Source organism: Hordeum vulgare, chromosome 5H (genome assembly GCF_904849725.1).
Source record: "Hordeum vulgare subsp. vulgare chromosome 5H, MorexV3_pseudomolecules_assembly, whole genome shotgun sequence".
Lineage (NCBI taxonomy): Eukaryota > Viridiplantae > Streptophyta > Magnoliopsida > Poales > Poaceae > Hordeum > Hordeum vulgare.
In genome coordinates, this window is record NC_058522.1 from 172978900 (window position 1) to 173001513 (window position 22614).

Consider the following 22614-nt stretch of genomic DNA (forward strand, 5'->3'; position numbering starts at 1 on the left):
ATGCCGAGCATCTAAGGCTGGTATTGATGAAACTTCGAGAGCATCGCCTTTATGCCAAATATTCAAAATGTGAATTATGGTTACCAGAAGTGACCTATCTAGGCCACGTAATCTCTGGTAATGGTATTGCTGTCAATCCCGAGAGAGTTCAAGCTGTCCTTGATTGGACTCAACCTGAATCGGTTAAGCAAGTTAGGAGTTTTCTTGGTCTAGCGAGCTATTGTCGCCGCTTTGTCGAGAATTTCTCCAAGGTTGCAAAGCCTCTAACTGAACTCCTCAAGAAGGATAAAAAGTTCGAGTGGACACCACAGTGTGAGCATAGTTTTCAGGAACTAAAAAGACGCCTGACTTCCGCACCTGTGTTGCTACCACCAGATTTTTCTAAGGACTTTGTTATCTATTGCGACGCCTCGCGACAAGGATTAGGTTGCATTCTCATGCAAGACCGTCATGTGATCGCATACGCATCTCGACAGTTGCGTCCACATGAGGATAATTATCCCACACATGACCTTGAGCTTGCAGCTGTGGTCCATGCACTAAAAACCTGGTGACATTACCTTCTAGGTAATCGTTGCGAAATATTCACTGATCACCAAAGTCTGAAATATATCTTCACCCAGCCGGATTTGAATCTCAGGCAAAGACGGCGGGTTGAGTTGATCTCGGATTACGACTTAGGGATAACTTACACCCCGGGGAAGGCCAATGTTATGGCCGATGCGCTAAGTCGTAAATCTTATTGTAATAATTTGATCCTACAACAAGGTCAACCACATCTCCATGAGGACTTTCGGAAGTTGAATCTTCATATTGTTCCTCAAGGATTCCTTTCTACTCTGGTGGCGAAGCCTACTCTTAAGGATCAAATTATAGCTGGCCAAAAGCGTGACAAGGGTATATCACGGATCAAGGAGAATATTTTTAGCGGAAATGCTAAAGAATTTTCCATGAACGATCAAGGTGTTGTGTTCTTCCAGAATCGTTTAGTGGTTCCTAAGAACCCACATCTAAGGCAATTAATCCTTAAGGAGGCTGATGATTCTCCTCTCACCATTCGTCCCGGTAGTACTAAGATGTATCAGGACCTACGCCAAAGGTTCTGGTGGACTAGGATGAAGAGAGAAATTGCTGAGTTCGTTGCTAACTGCGACGTTTGTCGTCGAGTTAAGGTAGAACATCAAAGGCCTGCTCGCACCCTTCAACCTCTAGCTATTCCTGAATGGAAATGGGATAAAGTTAGCATGGATTTCAATACCGGATTTCCCAAGACCAAGAAAGGAAATAATGCTATCTTTGTGGTCATTGACCGTCTTTCCAAAGTGGCTCATTTTATTCCTGTTCGTGACAGTATAACAGCTAGCCAGCTAGCAGAGTTATATATCTCCCGAATAGTGTCTCTTCATGGTGTTCCCCTAGAGATTAACTCGGACCGTGGAAGTATCTTTACTTCTCGCTTCTGGGAAAGTTTTCAGAATGCCATGGGGACTCACCTATCTTTTAGCACTACTTTCCATCCCCAATCAAGTGGTCAAGTAGAAAGAGTGAATCAAATCCTAGAAGATATGCTCCGAGCTTGTGTTATATCGTTCGGTATGAATTGGGAAAAGTGTCTTCCATTCGCCGAATTCGCTTATAACAATAGTTACCAATCAAGCTTAGGCAAAGCCCCTTTTGAAGTTCTCTATGGATGAAGATGTCGAACACCTCTTAATTGGTCAGAAACCGGAGAGAGGCAACTCTTTGGCCCGGATATGATCCAGGATGCAGAAGAGCAGGTTCGCATTATTCGTGAAAAGTTGAAAACAGCCCAGTCTCGTCAAAAGAGCCAATATGATCGTCATCATAAGGCTGTGACCTTTGAAGTTGACGAGAAGGTTTACCTTCGGTCTACACCTTTGAAGGGTACCCATCGTTTCGGTGTCAAGGGCAAGTTGGCTCCTCGTTACATTGGTCCTTTTCACATTCTTGCCAAACGAGGAGAAGTTGCCTACCAGATGGAACTTCCTCCGCATCTTTCCAAGGTTCATGATGTTTTCCACGTCTCGCAACTCAGGCGTTGCTTTTCGGATCCTATCCGTGAAGTGGACCACGAAATGCTTGATCTACAAGATAAGTTTTCATACCGAGAATACCCCGTGCGTATTCTTGATCAAGTTGAGCGTACCACTCGACGTCGAAACCTCAAGTTTCTTAAAGTTCAATGGTCAAATCATTCTGAAAAGGAGGCAACTTGGGAAAGAGAGGATCGTCTCCGACTTGAGTATCGTGCGTTATTCCCGATGACTTCTAAATCTCGGGACGAGATTCTTTTGAGTGGGGGTGAGTTGTCACATCCCTAACCCTTAAGAAAGTTAGCCTTGTGCTCATGTCTTCTTTGCATTTGCATCTAAGAATTTTCAACAAGAACAAGAAAGTGGCAAAGGAAAAACTCAAAAACCCTAGCCACTACTTTAAATAAAGAAATTCTCAAACTAGCTAAAATCACTGAACCCAAAATGGCCTCAAGAAATGTTCCAACTTTCTGTTAAATCATGAAAGTAAATGAGCATTGGAGAAAACAATTTTCTTGACACTTTAAGCTTTTTAAACTAATGCAAAAAGCCACTGGTTTCAAACTTTAAATTTGAAATCAGAAACTATAAAATTTCAAAAATGTTGAAAACTTTGGAAATGGTTGGGAATATTATAACAATATTTCAGGAGGTCTAAAATAGTTTTTACTGTGCGCGGCCACGCACATGTGCGCCTGCCTGGCCGCCGCCTCGCGCTGGCAAGGCTGGGGATAAGCTCCCAGGGTCTCCTCTATCCATTCCCCAGCACCGTTCTTCCTCTCCTCTCGGATCCTGCCCCCCCCTCCTGTTGCCGCCATTGGAGCCGAGCTCGAGCTCGAGCCGCAGCACCTCTAGGCATGGAAACCCTCCTCCGAGTAGTCTGTTAGATCCGCCTCGTTGCCCTGGTCTTCTCTGCAGAAGCCGAAGCTTCCCGGACCTCTGCATCGCCCCCAGCGCCGTCGTCTTCCACCTCCGGCCGCCGGACCTCTCCCGTCGATTCGCTCCCTCCGGCGCATCCCTGAGCCCCTCAACAGCACCATCGGAACCGCCGTGAGCCCGTCGTCGTTTCCCCTCTCGCCCCACGCTCTCCCGTGCATCGTAGCCTAGTTCCCCACCAAGGCCGAGAGCTCCTCGCCGCCGGCCATGTCGTCACCGTTGCTGTGGTGTCTGATCCACGCGCTCGAACTAGGATTCGAGCTCCTGGAGCCTCCGGGAGCGTGATGAGCCCCTCAGCTGCCCTCCCCGTGCCCTAGAGCCATCTCTCATAGAAGGCCAAGCTTCGGCCGCCGCTCCGGCTCGTCGCCGGCGCCTCTCCCGGCGACCCTAGCCTCCCCTGATGCCCCTGCCAGATCGGCCACTTCGCCAGCGTGCCGTAGCTGCAAACCACGTTCGTTTTGGTGTTGTGGAGCGCCGTTTAGGTCGCCTCCGGTGAGCCCTCCACCGCGGGCCTGGTCGCCGGCGACCACCCTCTGGTGGGGGTCGACGTGGCAAAGCTAAGCCAGCAGCTCAGGGCTTAATCACTCGCTGACAAGTGGGCCCAAGGCCAAGTCAAACCTCAATTAGGACTGGTCAGTGCGGGATTAGTCCCAGAGAGGCTGACCAGTGGGGCCCCCCTGTCAGGTTTGACCTGAACAGGTCGGCTGACCTGCTGACGTCAGTCTGATGCAATAATTAGAATTTCCAGTATAAAACTAATTCCAGGAAATTGCTAAAACTTCTAAAAATCATAGAAATTAATCTGTAACTCCAATGAAAATAATTTATATATGAAAAAGTATCAGAAAAATGCAAGGATTCTGATTATGCTATTTTCAACTATGTTTGAAAAAGTTAGAGAACCCTAAAATGTGGAATAAGGAATAATTCAATTCTCATAATTACTTTTTAAATGGAATTTGGAAAAATATTCAAATTTCATTATGATTGCAATGATCACACACTGTCCTAGTTACAAATCAGTACCATAACATGACATCTCATGCAAGCTAACATCAAGTTGATTTGAGCATCAGGTCGAATCAATTAAAACAGTATCCGAGAATACCCCGTTTGAATTGATATTCGAATGTGATTCAAATCAACTCTAAACCTAATACATGTTGAAAATAATAACTTATCACCTTGCATCCTCATGCCATGCTCTAACATCATTTTGAGTGCATATGATTGTTATTGAATGTTGCCATTCATTTCGGTAGGATCCGCACCCCCGGATTCCACCGAATATCCGTCCGACGGATATCGTTCCTCCTCTGAGCAACAAGGCAAGCAACCCTTTTAATCATGCCGATATTCCATGTTCTTGATCCTGCACTTATTTTTTGCATTAGGGTCAAATGCTACAACTGCTTTTGCCACGTTAGTTGAACCCACTTCCTTTGCATGACCTAACCTTGTCACAGTAAATAGCCGAACCTTGCAACCTAGCATACCTGGTAGTTGCTTGAGCTATGATGTGCCTTAACCTGCTATGCATGCTATGCTTAGAGTTGTGTATGGTCTGTCATCTGGGAGATGAACAGAATTGTGAGAATGTGTTCGGTGAGCAAAGGTTGTGTGTTGAACTTGATTTTGTAAAGGTACCGGTGAAAGGCTGTGTAGGAGTACATGGCGGGTTGTTTCATTGGAACCGTCCATACGAACTGAGTTCCGTGTATGTAATCGAAGACTAGATACTACCACATGCTGGGCCCTGAAATATGACCCTGCTCGGCCTATTAGTCGTGTAGTACTCGGTCCAGGAGTTGCAAGTAGTTTCTGGTGTTTATAGTAATGCTGGAGGCCGTGCATGGTGCTGACCTGAGAGGTGGACCGTGATGCGGTAGGCAGAGGCACGGCGTACCAAGTGGCACCCGGATGGTGGGCTTGGGAACCCTGCGCACATCGTTTGAGCCCGTGGCGGAAACCTCGGCCGGACTTCCGTACGGGTTACTCTTAGATAGGCGATAAACCTGGACAAGGTACTAGTGTGGTTAACGGTCGTGGCCGACTCCCTCGCTGGGCTTCCGCTTGAAGGTTGCCGAGGTGCATGACGTGCACATGGCGATAAGTGGCGAGATCGTGTGTGACGAAGTACACCCCTGCAGGGTTATGATCTATTCGAATAGCCGCGTCCGCGGATATGGACTACTTGGAGACATATGTTGTTCATAGATAACTTCAATGGCTACTCATAAAATTGTCAAGATACGCGTGAGTGTCGTGGACGGCATTTCCGTACGGAGACGGAATGATTCCACGATAGTGTATTGTTGTGGTGTTAGTGGACTCATGTGCGAGAAATCAAGTTGTCAAAATTATTTAAAAATGCAAGTTGTCTAGCCACGAGTCAAATGCTGGCTTTCCGCATGAAACCCCACAATACCTTTTGATACCTTGCATGAGTAGTTAGTTCTCCTAAAGTCTTGCTGAGTACCTTCGTACTCATGTTTGCTTAATAAATGTTGCAAAGGTTGCTAATGACCCTAATGGAGGGTTCTTCGTAGACATCGACGATGACGAGTAGCTGGTGTCCCAGCTACGATGTGGCCCTACGTTGGATCTGTAGTATAGTCAGGCCATGTGCCTTCTAGTTGCCCTGTCTGTACTCAGACAGTTTATAACTCTTCCGCTGGCTTGTAACTGAATGACTGCTATTATGGGTCGTGAGACCCTTAATGTGTAATATTATGTGTGTGGCTCTTCCGAGCCTCTTAAATAAAGCTTGTACGTTTATGGTTATGTTGTGATGCCATCGATGTATCTATACATATCGGTATGCCATGCGTACGTGTGTCGTACTTGATATGTATGGGGTTCGATTACCTAGTCGTGAACTTTAGTAGCACTCCTTACGAGGAAATGCCCCTTTGTGATCCAATGAGCCTTGATAGTTCGCTACTGCTCCGGACACAATGGTTGACCGGCATGTGTCCTTCTTAGCTGCTGTGTCTGTCCCCTTTGGGGAAATGTCACGCGATGTAGTGGAGTCCTTGTAGCATGCTACGACTCGTCTACATCCTCTGATGACCGACACCTGCTTTGTTGGGTCATGTATGCCTGTCCTTGTGCGGTACTGCCACTTTGGTTTATGACTAGACATGTCGATCCGGGTTCTTTGACATTGGATTGCTAGCGACACTATCGCATACGTGAGTCAAAAGACGCAAACGGTCCCGGCTAAGGTAAGGCTGCAGCCGTGGAGTTAACCGTACGTGAGACCACAAAGGGATGCGATGTGTTACCGGCTAGATTCCTATGGCTTAGGATCGGGGTCCCGACACTTGCAGTCAAATGGGTGGTCCCTTTCATCATCGATGATGTGATTATAGGAGGGGCGTATCGTCTCCGCAACGCCTCAGATAATCGTCTTGAACCAAACCCATGGAACGCGGTTCGTCTTTGGTGTTTCTACACCTAAACTCGTGCAGTCATGCTGATTTAATCCCTTATTATCTTTTCAATTTTTGTGTATCCTTATAGATCTTTCAAGTGCATTAACATATCCGAGCTTACGTTCGGATAAACCAAACTGTGTCCATGAACATGTATTTTCCAGACACACTTGGGGGCTTTCTAAACCCAATAATAGCACATTTTTGCATCTCTTTCATGATGCGTCTATTTACCCTATATTTAAGCCTGTATATGCACGAAATTTGACTTAAATTTTTTCCACGATGGGGGTTGTGGCTCCTATGTTTATAGTCTACATTCCTCATTGTCCGGCTAGAGGATAAATGGATCACCTTTGTGGTTGTTAAGACCTAGTAATCTGGATATGTACCTTAGAAGGGTGAAGCCGAGAGGTTGGGTTCTTAATGACAAATTGGCTCGGCACAAGGAAGGTGACACTAATTAGGTGGTTATCACCAAGGGTTAAATTTTCCAAACATATTCTAAAACCAAGAGAAAGGAACCCATAAAGGAACTATTTTCTTGGGAAGATGTTTCTTACTAAATAAAATTAATATAAAATAACTCCATGATAATTGTTTGTCTATTAGCATCGTATGGCCAGATTGCCTTGTTCATTTTACTGTTTACCTATTTCGTAGGTTACATAGTATGGAATACTTCCTGATTTCTATGAAGGGAGACAAAATCGGATGGTCGGTTAAGATAGTATTAACACATAAAATGGAGAACAAAGTGATATAAAAATTTAGCTACATAAAATCACACATGGGGCCACTTGTCTAAGTTGTCCATTATTATATCCAGATGACAATCTTGTTGCAACAAGCATGCGACGAACATCACTTGGTCATAAACTAAGTGAAGAGGCACCTCTTGACCATCGTGCCCCGCCGGCCGACTCGTGCCAGTTCTTCAGATTCAACCTTAGTGAACCTCGTCTTTACCATTTCCCAAGCCCCAGAGCACCTTCTGGGTAGGCTGATGGTTTCCACAATTCAAATCGGTGGCTATCCCCTTTAAAGCACTCAACCAGTTCGGCCATCCCTTCTGGAGGCTTCTCGGCGGACCATCATGCCTTCAGCATGCTCTTCATCACTTTTCACCCTTGTTCATAAACTATGGACAATTCCTTTAGAAGGTCACCACTAAATGAGCTGGCTTCTTCTTCAGGCCGCCTGGTTAGGAGTGCTATAAAGAGGAGTGGAATATCTTCCAATTTCAGAACACATATTCGTATATTTACGAGTTAAGCATATTACTTATCGAACATTCCACCCTTCAATATATTGTTCTCTTCGGTGGCTTGTGCGAGCCGACTCTTTAAACTCTCAATTTGTCTGATATGTTCTTGTTTTTCTGGCTTAAGTTCTTTATTTTCATCAATGCTTCAGAATTATGAGTTACAGCTGGCCTCATTCTGAGATTCAACGTATCTTCGTGATTCTCTTGCCGCTTCCAGATATTTACGCACTTGACCTATATACTCACCTCCTAGAAAATACACTTTCGTTTAAGAAAGACAATTCGGCAACTATGGACATGCATGAAAAATTAAATTCTCACCATGTGTTTCTGTTTTGAAATGCTTCAGTTGTTTTAGTTCGGCCTTTGCATCCTCGTGTTGTGTTCGGTACATCCCAATCTCCTGGGTCAACTGCTTATTCTTGACCCACACAACCTAAAAAGCATGTTGACAATTGCGGTTAGACCCTCAGATTGGTCACACTGCCCAATCGAGCATAGGGGTCTAGTGGCTTGGGATTTGTATACAATGGTAACAATCTACCTTAAGGCTTGTTGACATAATTAAGGGTGGCGATTCCCTCAAGTCGTGCTGGGCTAGCTGTGAGGTGCGCATCTACCGAACTCAAGGCAATAAACTCATCGTCAGAAAATTCAGGATGGCACATTGATTCTTTCCGACAATTATGGTTCATTACGCTCTCAACTTCAGACTCTGAATTATAGTCAAAACCATTAGCGGCTTTTGTCAATTCGGCGTCCATAGACTCTGAATTAGCCTACAAGTTTAATATGAAACGATTGTTGCATTAGCCGCAAGTTAGACCAAGAAATAAAATGGTCGATTATTGATAATTATCATTTGTTTGAACCAAGAGATGAAACCGGGATAGCTGCCTCCTGTCTTGGACAGAAGATCATACTCTTCGACGGAATCATTTTAGATCACTGCTCCATCCGAGAATTTGGCGACGTAACGGCTGTTTGAAATATCCGGGAATAAGAGCATTTCAAAGGAATTAGAAGTTATGGGAAAATGTGCCGAGAACTCACTCGATGTACGGCCGCACTTCTGTTAGGTTGTTGAAGATATAAAACGAAATGTTCCGCCATTCTTCGACATCCAACATTATAGGTTTCGAAGCACCGGCTGGTGCGATCTTCCATTTGAATAGGCTGAGGTTGGACCCACCTTTTTTAGGGTCTACATCATTGTGCCGAGGCTTCGGATTATGCAAATGATGATTTTTGGCTTCGTAGTGTGTTGTCACAAAGTTTGCCACCTCCTCAGTAATGAATGCCTCAGCCATCGATGCTTCAATTCTACGCTTATTTTTACATTTAGCTCGAAGGGTCTTCTGCATCCTCTCTGTTGCATAGCACCAACGATCTTGCATGGGCCCACCCAATCTTGCCTCGGTCGGTAGATGTAAAATCAAATGCTGCATTGGATTGAAGAAGACCGGTGGAAAGATCTTCTCTAACTTGCACAACAACTCCGGTGCAAATGCCTCCATGTATTCTACCACGCGAAGCGACAATTCTTTCGCACAAAGAACACGGAAGAAATAGCTCAGCTCCGCCAGTACTAGCCATTCATCCTCAGGAATAAAGCCACGTAACATCACCGACATTACCCGCTCTAGCCATATGTGCCAATCATGACTCTTGAGACCAAAGATTTTTATTTTTTCAAGACTCTCTCCCCTCTTTTCATTTCCGGCATACCCATCGGGGAACATCAAGTTCATTTTGACCCACAAGATAATTTCCCTCATAGCTGGCCTTCCAAGATTGAACCAGGCCTTTGGCTTCAACCACTTCTGCTTTCCTTTGCCTTCTCGCATGTTTTGTAGCGGTCTATGACATAGTGTCTCTTGATCGACTCTAGCCTTAGTATTATCCTTTGTGTCTTCCAATCTATGTCGAACAATGTACCAAAAATAACCTCTACGATATTGTTTTCAGTGTTCATCATGTGGATATTGTGTGGAAGAAGGAGGTCTTTGAAGTAAGGCAGATCCCAGAAGCATGGCTTGTGAGTCCAGGCGTGTTTTGAATTATACCCCTTGAAAGACCATCGACGCTCTGGATCAGGCTCGAGGGCGTTTAACTGATTCAGGATCTGTTGGCCTCTCAACGTAGGTGGTGCCAAGTTTTTGAAAACTTTACCTTTGGTAAAGTTCTTCTTGCCTATTCTGAAATGATGGTCGGGATCCAGGAACTATCTATGCCAGTCAGAGCAAGAATAATTCCGACCCTCCTGCAACCAATGAAACTGAAGAGCTGCCTTGCATTCGAGGCACGGGAACCTTCCATGCACACACCATCCACAGAATAGTGCATACGCCGGCAAGTCATGCATAGAGTACATGTACCACACATGCATTTTGAAGTTTTGTTTTCTAGCGGCATCGTATGTCTTGACCCCATTATCCCAAGCTTCTTCCAATTCATCCTTAAGAGGATGCAGGTACACATTCATATTCTTCCCCGGATAATTGGGCCCTGGAATTATCAACGTCCGAAATATGTTCTTTCTTTTTATCAACTTTCCGGGGGGGGGAGATTGAGTGGAATGACAAATACAGGCCAACAACTATATTTGGTTGCCGTCATGCCGAATGGATTAAAACCATCCGTGGCGATGCAGACTCGAGGATTCCTTGGATATGCCGCTTTATCCTGATGCAATCCATTGAAATGTTTCCACGCTTCCCCATCCGATGTGTGTACCACCATCTTATACCCATCCGCATCTAGTTTGGTTCTTTTGCCCAATTTGTGCCATGTCATCTGTCTGGCTGTCTCTTCGACCATGATAAGACGTTTAAGTCTTGGTACGATTGGCATATACCAAAGAACAGTAAGTGCAATTTTGGTCTGCCTCTTCTCACCCATATCGTTGTCTAACACAAGATACCTGCAAGACTCGCAATTGGGACAATAGTCCAAGTGTGCATACTCCTTCCTAAATAAGACACATCCTTTCTCACATGCATCTATCTTCTCATAGGGCATCTTAAGTACACGAAGTATTTTGTCCGACTGGTAAAGGTTTGCAGGCATGACATGGCCTGTGGGTAGCAAGCGTCCAAATAGTGTCATCATCGCGTTGTAGCATTCTCTTCCCAAGTTGAACTGAGCCTTCAGAGACATTACTTGTGCAATTGCATCCAGTTGACAGAGCTCAGTGTGCTCATGGAGAGGACGTTTTGAAGACTCCAACATTTCATAAAAGGCCTTTGCAGATTCCTCCATCTCATCTTCTGAATCCCGCGCATCATCCAAGTCTTGCACCATGTCTTCGATCCTGGTACCATGATCGTCGGTGCGACGACGAACCACCTCAGCTCTTGTGCATTATATAGACTCACCATGAAATGTCCACACCGTATAATTAGGCTAAAAACCCCTCCTCTGCAGGTGTTTAATCATTACAGCCTCTGTCGTCTTTTTATAGTTGTCGCATCCAGGACAGGGGCAATAGTGTGTTTCCTGGCCATTTGCGAATGCGGCTTTCACGAATTCCTTTGTTTTTACAAACCATTATTTCGTCATATCTTTCTGACTCTTTGCCGTCCGCTAGGAGACGGCAAAGAAGGGACTCTAGTTTGACCTAACGTCCTCGCGGTCAGGTGGGCCCCACCTATATATTTGCCATCTACTGTGCGACTCTTTGCCGTCTCTAGCAGACGGCAAACAAGCGACTCTAGTTTCACCTAACGTCCCCGTGGTCAGGTGGGCCCCACATATCTATTTGACGTCTGTTGTGCGACTCTTTGCCGTCTATAGCAGACGGCAAAGAAGGTACTCCAGTTTGACCTAACGTCCCCGCGGTCAGGTGGGCCCCACCTATATATTTGTCATCTGCTGTGCGACTCTTTGCCGTCTGCGGGTGATGGCAAAGATGTGACTGATGGCAAAGACATTCTATGCCATCAGCCAGTTCTTTGTCATTTGCTTTGTGGGAGCTGACGACAAAGACAATCTTTGCCATCAGCTAGCAGACGGCAAAGATTTGGCAGACGACAAAAAACTGATTTCCAATAGTGTGTAGATTAATAGGTTAGTCCCAAAAAAATATAAAACATCAGATTAATGTATATAAAAATCCAAAACAGATAATATAATAGCATGGAACAATCGAAAAATATAGATACGTTTAAGACATATCAAGCATCCCCAAGCTTAATTCCTGCTCGTCCTCGAGTAGGTAAATGATAAAAACAGAATTTTCATGTGGAATGCTACCTAACATATTTATCCATGTAGTATTGACACAAAAACAATAATACTTCAAGCACACTAATAAGGTAATTGGTTCCTTTCAAAATAACATGGTCTTAGAAAGTTATCCCTAGAAAATCATATGGTCTGGATATGCTCTATCTTCACCACACAAAGTATCTAAATCATGAACAAGCCCGGTGAAAATCAAGCAATTGTTTCACACCTTTTATGTTCTCAAACCTTTTCAACTCTCACGCAATACAAGAGCGAGAGCCATGGATATAGCACTATGAGTATGGTGGAGGTTGCAAAAAAGGAGAAATAGTCTCACATCAACTAGGCATATTAACAGGCTATGGAGATGCCCATCAATAGATATGAATGTGAGTGAGTAGGGATTGCCATGAAAGAAATAAAATAGAGCTATAAGTGTATGAAAGCTCAAAAAGGAAATTAAGTTGTTGTGCAAAAGATGTAATACCACTAGTTATATGAAAGTGAAAAAATAAGAGATTCTCTATGAAAAGCATGGTGCTACTTTAAAGCACAAGTGTGGAAAAATATATTAGCATTGTTCCTTCTCTCTTTCTGTCATTTTTGTTCTTTTTTTTTCTTTTTTTGGATGGGATTCTTTGGACTCTTCTATTTTTTTATGGACTTCGCTGGCCTCTTTTAATTTTTTTTTGTAAAGTCCAGACACTCATCCCAACTTGTGAGGGAATCATAGCTTTCATCATCCTTTTCTCACACGGGAGAATGCTCTAATAATGCAAATCATCACACTGTTATTTAGTTACAACTCAAAAGATTAAAACAATATGGAAGTGATTGTGTGTGTCATAAAAACAAGGTGGTGGTGTTGCATGGCAATATATCTCGGAATGGCTATAAAAATGCCTTAATAGGTAGATATGGTGTTTGTTTTGAGGGAAATAGATGGTGGCTCTTTTGAGGAAGGTGGGTTTAATGTAGCAGACAAAGTTGCGCGGTACTAGTGAGGCTAGCAAAGGTGGAAGGGTGAGAGTGCGCATAATCCATGAACTCAACATTAGTCATAACGACCTCACATACTTATTGCAAAAGCCTATTAATTATTGAAGCAAATTATTAGACGCATCCTCCTAGGGGAAGGGTTGGTAGGAGTAAACCATCACGCGATCCCGACCTCCAGACAAAGGTTGACAATCATTAAACAAATCATGCTCCGACTTAATCACATAACAGTTCACCATACGTGCATGCTATGTGTTGGGGATATTACCTGTGGTATGACCCGCCCTAATTGGGCCGGGTCAGGAAAGCGACGACTCATACATACATGGCTAGTGTAAGCCTTGGCCCAGGCCTGAGGCGTGTTGAGAGATCTTCTTAAGAAGGCCGCCAAGGCCCGTGTGCCAGATGGCGGGTCATGATTGATGAAGGAGATAAGTCGCCAAGGAAGTTTCCTCGCTTGGCAAACACGACGACTTAGAGATACGGAAGGCCACGATTTGTAAGGTGGCAAGGACTTTTGTAAACCCTAGGGCCTCGACCGATTTATAAAGGCGAGTCTCAGGGGTAGAGAGGGCAAGTTATAAATCATCGAGAGCTAGGTCAGGTAAGTTACGCCCTCCTTGTAATCGAATCCACCATCAATATACACAAGCAGGACATAGGCTTTTACCTCCAAACGAGGGGCCGAACCTTGGTAAATCTAAGTCTCGCTTCCGCTCACCTCCTTTGATTCACCACCAAGGTGCGATGGCTCCTTCACTAAGTCCTTTCACGAGGACATCTGCCATGACAAAACCACGACAGTTGGCGCCCACCGTGGGGCTAGTGCACGGTGGAGTTGACTTCTCAAAGGGACCCCTTCCACGGTCAGGAACCTATGCGGTTGGCATCATGACAAAGAGCCGCCGTGGAAAATACAACATCGACAACTCGTAGTGGGGGCCTGAAGCCGATTCGATCGAATCTGGTTACACGGTCCCCTTCGACAAGATCCATGTCTTCACCGACATGTTTGGGGCGCCCGTACCTGAGCCGAACACCTTCACCAACATCGTCGAGCCGGCCCGGTAAGCCCACCCCACTACACATAGGGTGAGGGGACGCCATGCTTTAGTTGGCTTTACGCAGAGAGCCGACCTACACGATGAGCCCGTAGTCCAGGATATCACCACCGTCAACTCGGACGACGAGTCATCTCTGGGCGACACAGATTCAATCTACCCTCTCTATGAGGGACAGCTTGGAGGGTTACTGCGGGAGGAAAATTATGAGGACTTTGTGGGACCCCATCGACAAGTCGCCATCAACATGGCGGGGGCGGCACCGCCTTATCCAAACCCGGCGGGCAGCAATGAGATTGGCGGGTCGTCGAGAGCTCCAGCTCAGGTAATGACAGACTTCCTGGCAGAGACAGCCAAACTCATGGTGATCGCTATGACAACCGAGAACCAGGAAACAATCAACGCTGAACTGGTGAAACTGCAGGAGGAGATGGACAAGAATCAGCGCTAACGTGGAAGCGGAAGCCGCCAGGATGGCGATGCAACAGGCCGAGATCACAGCGGAGACGGAGCGATTGCACACCTAAGGCTGGCGGCTTGAGCGACAATAGCGTGCCTCCGATGCTATTCACCAAAGGAGACATCATGGCCACCTCCCGGCCGATCTAAATCTGACTCGCCTCTTCGACAGTCCGCATACCCCCGGGATGGGACCCGATCTACTTTGGCAGGCCGCTCCAGGGGATGATCCGGCTCGCCCCTCGCCTATCCCGCAACCACCTCAGGCAACGGAGGCCCACGCGTGCCGTTTCCAGACACCATGGAGTCACTTCTCGAATCCCGTGGATAACCTGCTGGCGGCAACCCGCCACTTGGAGTCTCTCCCAATTTACGGAAAATCCCCAGATGAAGTGAAGGCGAGAATTGCCATCGAGATGCTGAAAACAACGCTGGTCCAACATGCGAAATATTCACATAGCCGTGACCGTTTACACTCCACACCCCAGGCGAGTCACACTAGGAGTCGCCATGATGACCTGCTTGCGGTGACCAGCGGGCAACGACGTCTGTCACCGACCAACCCGCCAGTGATGCCCGCTACACGAGCTCAAGATATTTTGGATGCGGCGCGAGCCGCCCGCTTGATGGAGACGGCAGCTGCAGCGGGTCAAGGTTATCCAGCTTACACCCAGCCTCCTCCTGCGTCGACCGATACAGGGGGCACACACGTTGGGGTATCCTGTCTAACGCCCGCCCTCCGCAATGAGTGCATGCCAAAGGAGTTCAAAGGACAAAGAAAGGTACCTAATTACACGACAGATCTCGAGCCAGGGTCGTGGGTCGAGAATTACGAGCTTGCAATGGATATGCTCGATGTCAATGAGGCAGTCTGTGCCAAGTATATTACCATGATTCTCGAGGGTACGGCGCGCACATGGTTGAAAAACCTGCTGCCCAATTCCATCAACACCTGGGTGGAATTGAAGGAACATTTCATCAAAAGTTTCCGAGGAACTTGCAAACGCCCGATGACCATCGTTGACCTACAACACTGCGTCCAACAACCGGATGAGTCGGCCCATCACTGGACGGGGAAGATTGCAGAGGTCATTCATTGATCATATGGCATGTCGGAGGCTCAGACATTGCTAATTCTGGAGAACAATTGTCATTACGAGCCTTTGCTGCTGAAGCTTGGGCGACTCAAGCGTAAGTTGCAGGACATGGGCGAGTTGATGGACACCCTGACCAGGTACGCCGAGTCAGATGACACTAAAGATCCCGGGGATGATGATGACAAGGTTAGCACCGCCAGGAGAGGCGAGTCATCAAAAGGTCGCTCCCAATTCCAGGGGCGTGGCAACCACAACCACGCGGGACAAGGTAAGAGGAGAGAGCAGGAAGGTGTCACAGACTTCGTCGCTAATACAAATGCTGGCAACAGGAATCAACACCAGAAGAAAAGGGGCTTCACCGGGAAGAAACCACACAACTATCACGAGATGCTCAAAGGCCCCTGCCCACAACACGCCACCGCCGAAGGGCCATCTACCCACTCTTGGGAGGATTTCTATGTGATGCAGGAGTTTCCAGCTGAGGCACTCAAGGAAGGTGAAGGAGGTGACCAAGGCGGGTGACAGGAACAGTTTGGCATGCCCGGGTTACACTGAAGCCCGTTCGGTGGGTTCCCTAAGCTGGTCTCGCAGGGCGTGTCATAGTCTAATGCCGGACAGTATCAGGTTCACAATCAACAGCGGTACAACCCGCATGGTGTGTTTCAGCAACCACCCCCAAAGGAGATCCCCAGCGGCAGCATGACAATGGCGGTTTTCAGAATAATCCTAAGCAGTTGAACAACGGGCAATATCACGTGTTCACCACCAGCACTTGCAAACGGGACCGAAAGGTGAAACAAAGAACTTTTAACGTGGTTGAGCCGACGCTCCCCAGGTACCTCAATTGGTCTGAGCAGCCCATCACCTGGAGTAGGGAAGATCACCCACCCCGAGTTGATAACTCTAGTGACTTGGCTTTGAGTCGTGGCACCCCAAGTCGGAGGTTACACCCTTTCCAAAGTCCTTATGGATGGTGGCAGCAGCATTAGCATCTTATGTTTCGATACCTTCCGGAGGATGAATTTCTCAGAGAAAGACTTGATGCCATCTTCCACAGTTTTCCACGGTATTGTTCCGGGTAAGTCGCCATACCCTATTGGTCGAATCAAACTTAACGGAGCTTTTGGCACGTAGTCTAATTACAGGAGCGAGTCCCTCATGTTTGAGGTGGTCAAGATCAAGAGTCCTTACCACGCATTCTTTGGAAGACCGTCTTACGCTCGGTTCATGGCCCGCCCATGTTATGTTTACCTCAAGCTCAAAATTCCTAGTCCTAGGGGGACTATCACAATAAATGGGGACAGGAAGATAGCCCAAGAATGTGAGGAAGGAGACGCGGCTTATGCCGAGTCGGCTTGCGCGGCCGAGGAGCTCAACTTTCACCAAGCCAATGTTGACCTGGCAGATATGACACCACTCAAGAGACCAACAATAGACTCAGAGCCGCCCCTCAAGTTTAAACCAACGAATGACACGAAGGTGATAGACTTCACGCTACGCGACTCAACTAAGCAGTTCACCATTGGGACGGGTCTGGATCCCAAATTGGAAAGCGCGCTCATCGAATTCATTCGTGAGAATCGGGACATCTTTGCATGGAAACCTTCAAACATGCCAGGTGTGCCGAGAGAATTCGCTGAGCACCATCTTAATATTGACCCTAAAGTAAAACCTTTTCGGCAGTATCTTCGCCCGTTTAGCGAAGAACGGCGTAAGGCAATTGGAGAGAAAGTCGCCCGACTTTTGGCCACTGGGTTCCTCATTGAGGTTTTCCATCCTGAATGGTTGGCTAACCCGGTCTTGGTGCTCGAGAAGAATGGCCACTTCTGCATGTGCATCGACTACACCGACCTCAATAGGGCCTATCCAAAGGATCCCTTCACCCTTCCCCGCATTGATCAAATCATTGACTCTACGGCGGGTTGTGAGCGGTTGTGTTTTTTGGATGCTTACTCAGGATACAACCAGATCAAGATGGTTGTGGCACACCAGGAGAAAACGTACTTCATAACCCTCTTTGGAGCCTTCTTTTACGTGTCCATGATGTTCGGGCTCAAGAGCGCGGGGGCGACTTATCAACGTTGCATCCAGAATTGCTTGCATAGCCAGATCAGACGCAATGTTCATGCCTACGTTGACGATATTGTAGTCAGATCCCAGAAGAAGGAATCACTTTTGGAGGACCTCACGGAGACTTTCGACAATTTGCACATATACCAGATGAGACTTAACCCTACCAAGTCTGTTTTTGGTGTCCCCGTAGGAAAGTTATTGGGTTTTCTGGTGTTAGAGCGAGGAATTGAAACTTTCCCGGATAAAATTGAGGCGATCACTTTGCAAAGCAAGCCGCCAATATCAATCAAGTTGAGTGCGTGACAGGTCATATCGCGGCTTTAAGTCGTTTTATAAGTCATCTTAGGGAGAAAGCCATCCCTCCTTATCAATTTCTCAAGAAAACTGATTGTTTTGTTTGGACGGATGAAGCCAACGAATCCTTCGAAGCCCTGAAGCAAGAACTAGCTAAGCCGCCTGTATTGGCTGCTCCGACTGATAACGAGCCTATGCTCTTGTACATCATGACCAATTCTAAGGTGGTAAGTGTGGCAGTGGTCGTCGAGCACAAAGAAGAAGGGAAGGAATATCCGGTTCAATGACCAATATGCTTTATCAGCAAAGTCCTAACCCTCTCCAAATAGCTCTACCCACATTGACAGAAGCTCGTCTTTGGGGTGTTTATGGCGAGTCGGAAGTTGAAACACTACTTTCAAGAGCATCCTACCATGGTGGTTAGTTCTGTCCTCCTCGGTGATATTATACAGAATCGAGAAGCGACTAGACGGATTGCTAAGTGGGCCATCGAGTTAGGACCTTACCATGTGCGATATACCCCTCGTACAGCCATTAAGTCTCAAGCACTAGTGGATTTCATCAACGACTGGACCGAGCTGCAGATTCCAGAAGACAGACCTGATCACACATACTGGACCATCCATTTTGACGGATCTAGGCAGCTGGAAGGCTCGGGGGCTGGCGTGGTTTTGACTTCGCCTCAAGGTGATAAATTCTGCTATGTCGTCGAACTCATGTTCCCATGTACCAACAATGTGGCGTATTATGATACTCTGCTCCATGGGTTACGACTCGCGAAAGAGATGAATCTCAACCGAGTCAGATGTCTGGGCGACCCAAATCTAGTAGCACAACAAGTTTCTAGCACGTGGGATTCTAGAGACCCCTTAATGGCGGTTTATAGGCGAGCTGTGTCGGACGTGGAAGGTCATTTTCATGGCTATCAAGTGGATCACATTGATCGTCGACTCAATGAGGTGGCGGATGCTCTTTCACGCCTCGGTTCACAGCTTAAGCCGGTTCCCCTAATGTCTTTTCGGATATACTACATAACCCATTAGTAAGGTTGCCTTCGGAGGAAGACTTGGCGGTTCCTGATCCTGAGTCTCAATTTGTGGCGGCTCTCCGTGCTACCCCGGATTGGGGAATTCCCTACATGGTGTATCTGGCACGAGGCGAGTTACCTACTGCTGAGTTATTGGCCCGCCAGATCGTTCGTCGATGCAAGTCCATGGTCATACATAATGGTGAGTTGCATAAGCGAAGCACTTCCGGAGTATTTCAAAGGTGTGTTTCTTCACAGGAAAGATGTGCGGTTCTTAACGAGATTCATGCAGGCGACTGTGGTCATCATGCCGGGTCACGTTCCCTTGTATCCAAAGCATTTAGGCATGGGTTTTATTGGTTGATGGCCATGCGGATGCTGAGGATATAGTTCGGCGATGTGATGGTTGCCAAAAATTTGGGCGTTAGATGCTTGTGCTGGCTCAGGAATTACGGATGATCCCAATCGCATGGCCGTTTGCATTCTGGGGTTGGACATGGTTGGACTTTTCAAAATGTCTTCCAATAAAAAGACTCACCTGTTGGTGGCCGTTGACAAGTTTACCAAGTGCTTTGAAGCAGAGCCGGTTAGTAGCTGTGATACAGATACGGCCGTCAAGTTCCTGAAGAAGTTGATTTTCTGCTTCGGGTATCCTCATAGTATCATTACTAATAATGGTACTAACTTATCGAAAGACGCTATGCAAGAGTTTTACGCAAGGTGGCACATCCGGCTTGACGTTTCTGTAGTTGCGCACCCTCAGTCCAATGGACAGGTAGAGAGGGTGAATCAAGAAATACTGCGAGGAATCAATCCCCGGCTTATGGTACCTCTGGAGCGTACCCCGGGATGTTGGGTTGACGAACTGCCTTCAGTTTTATGGAGCATCAGAACCACCCCAAATCGATCTACGGGTTATACTCCCTTTTTCCTGGTATAGGGGGCAGAGGCAGTATTGCCAAGTGAGATCAGCCACGATTCGCCACGAGTCGCCGCTTATGTGCAACAAGACAACGAGTTGGCACGTCAAGATTCGTTGGACGCCTTGGAGGAGGAGCGTGATTTTGCCTCGTCTCGATCGGCGATTTATCAACAATACTTGCGACGTTATCAAAGCCGCCGAGTCAAGAGCCGAGCTTTTCAAGAAGGCAACATAGTGCTCCGGTTGATTCAAGATCATACTGGTATGCATAAGCTATCCCCTCCATGGGAACAACTGTTTGTCATGAGCAAGAATCTCCGCAACGGTTCATATTACTTGGTGGATCTTCGCCTGAATAGACTAAGAACAGAGGTTGAGACAACTCGGCCATGGAACATCGCCCACGTGCGCCATACTATACTTAGAGCCACTGGCTCCTTACCTATGTTTACAATTTCGAATTTGCAGTCCTTTAATTTATTTATAAAGCAATAAAGCTGGCGCCCACGAACTTCGGGGTCCTTTGCCGTTTCAACTTCTTGAAACCATTAGTCTTTATTGTAATACAAGTCTTCCAACCATGGACTCTATCAGCATCAAAGAGCATAAGTCACCACATCGCGCTTATTCGAACCTAGATGTTGATACGCCAAAGAGGACAAAACTTGCCACGTTGCACGGTTCAAACATGGGCAGCCTATATGGTTTTGAGAATTAAGCCGACTTACTCGGGGGCTACTAGCTCCCAAGTCGTTTTGATGTAAGAGCGTATACGCTTCTGCAATCCTATGTCTGTCTTTTCCCTAATCATAGGTCACTTGTGGTCTTCCACTCACTGAGTTCAACCTGAATACCCTCCTGGCTAGCGAAAAATTAACGCATTACAGTGGTTATACTAGACTGTGTGTTCGACGACTCGCCCTATGGTCCCATGTACTCTTGGCGAGTCAATCTAGTTTTTCGACCCTGAACTTGCCTTGGTTAAAACATGAAAGGTATTAGCGAAAGTTGGCACATGGAAAATAGACAAGCCATGTGTTCACTGAACCTTCTTCATTGAAGGTTGACTTGCGCCTGATCAACCCGTCTAAACAATTAAAGGTTGTTGCAAAAGCCTACTTGGGGTAGCACTAGTGTTTTGCAAACTCGTCCTATCCCGTCGTAACTCATCGAGCCGACACACTTTAGGACTATCTTTGTGGCATCGCCCAAAGGTTTCATAAAATCTCTATAACTCATTGCGACTCACTAAGCGAACTTATTGTCTATAACTCGCTGCGACTCACTGAACCAGCTTATTGTTTATAACCCGTTGTGACTCACTAAGCTGGCTTATTGTTTATAACCGGCCGCGACTCATTGAGTCGGCTTATTGTTTTCTCTGATAATCAGGGTAAAGGACATTTTTTCATGATATGTCAAAGCATTTAGGAAAGGCGATTCATATTAATGAAAGCTGCAAATTCCAAATATAAATGCAAGGTACGGTTATCATACTGTTTTGCTGATACCAAACACTATTACATGGCTCACTAGGCCAGCCCGGGACCATCTCCTGGTTAGAAAAAGGTCAAAATATTCCTGGAGAGTCGACTTCATTCTAAGTCCATTCAAGCCGCCTCTAGGTCACCCTGCTTCGAGCTTTCACTGTCTTCGATCTGTAAGTCACCAAGTTTCCAATTGCAATTGGTCAAGGCGACGAACTCGTCTTCATCACTCAAGATGGCAGACAGATCGAAATCACAGTCAAAGGGATTCTTACGGCCTCGTGGAGTCAGGCTGGTGACTTCATATGAAGGAGGAGTCACCTTTTTGTTGTTCTTATCATAAGCCACCTGGTATTTCCCTAAATCCAGGCTGGTTGCTAGCTGAGTCGCCGCGGAGCGAGACTCTTTCATGCAATGATGGTAGTCTTGTTCGGTGAACTTTGACTCGTCATCTTTCAATTCTGGAAAGCCAGCAGCTACCTCCTCCGGCTTAAGTTTGGGAGCGTATGCCAGACACTGAATTAAAGTGGTTAGTGCTCCTTTCCGGGCGGCTGACCTTTTTAATTCTTCCACTTGCGGCGACAATGTGGACAAGCAACCCAGCATATGCTTGATGGATTTTATGGGCTCTTTGTTGCCCATCACGGCCTTCAGGGTCATCATGCCTCCCGTGTACAACTGTTCCGTGAAACTGTAAATTGCCTTCAGCTTCAGAATGCAGTCGTTATGCAGGTTGGCGGCTGTAGCGACCCGACTCAAGACGAGTCAAGCCTCTGGTGTTTCCGTACCATCCCAAGATCATGCTGGTACACACTCAGTACATAATGTATATATTCAAGAGTTCAATCACACATCTTTATTAATCAAAATCTCATAAAGAGTACTTTATTACAATAAAGGATTACAATAAAGTGGCTGAAGGCCATCTCATGAGATATCTAACGAAGACTAGCGGAAGCATCAGGTAGACGAGTCCATCCGACTCCAAGGGCATGTCGCTGAGCGTAGATCGTAGCCTCACTCCTGGTCGGAAAAGTACTCTGCAACATGATACGTTGCAGCCGTGTAGGTCAGCATATTGAATATGCCGGCAAGTCATCAAAGAGAGGAGTAAAATAATATTCAACTATCTCTACATGCGTATTTGGCCGGTGGTGCTAAGTTTTGCATAAATCCAGCTTTATCCTACAACAAGAGGGTTTGGAAGCAAAATATTACTACATTGTTTGTTGTTAACGAGATGGTTCCGCCAACCAATTCTCGTAACCGAACAG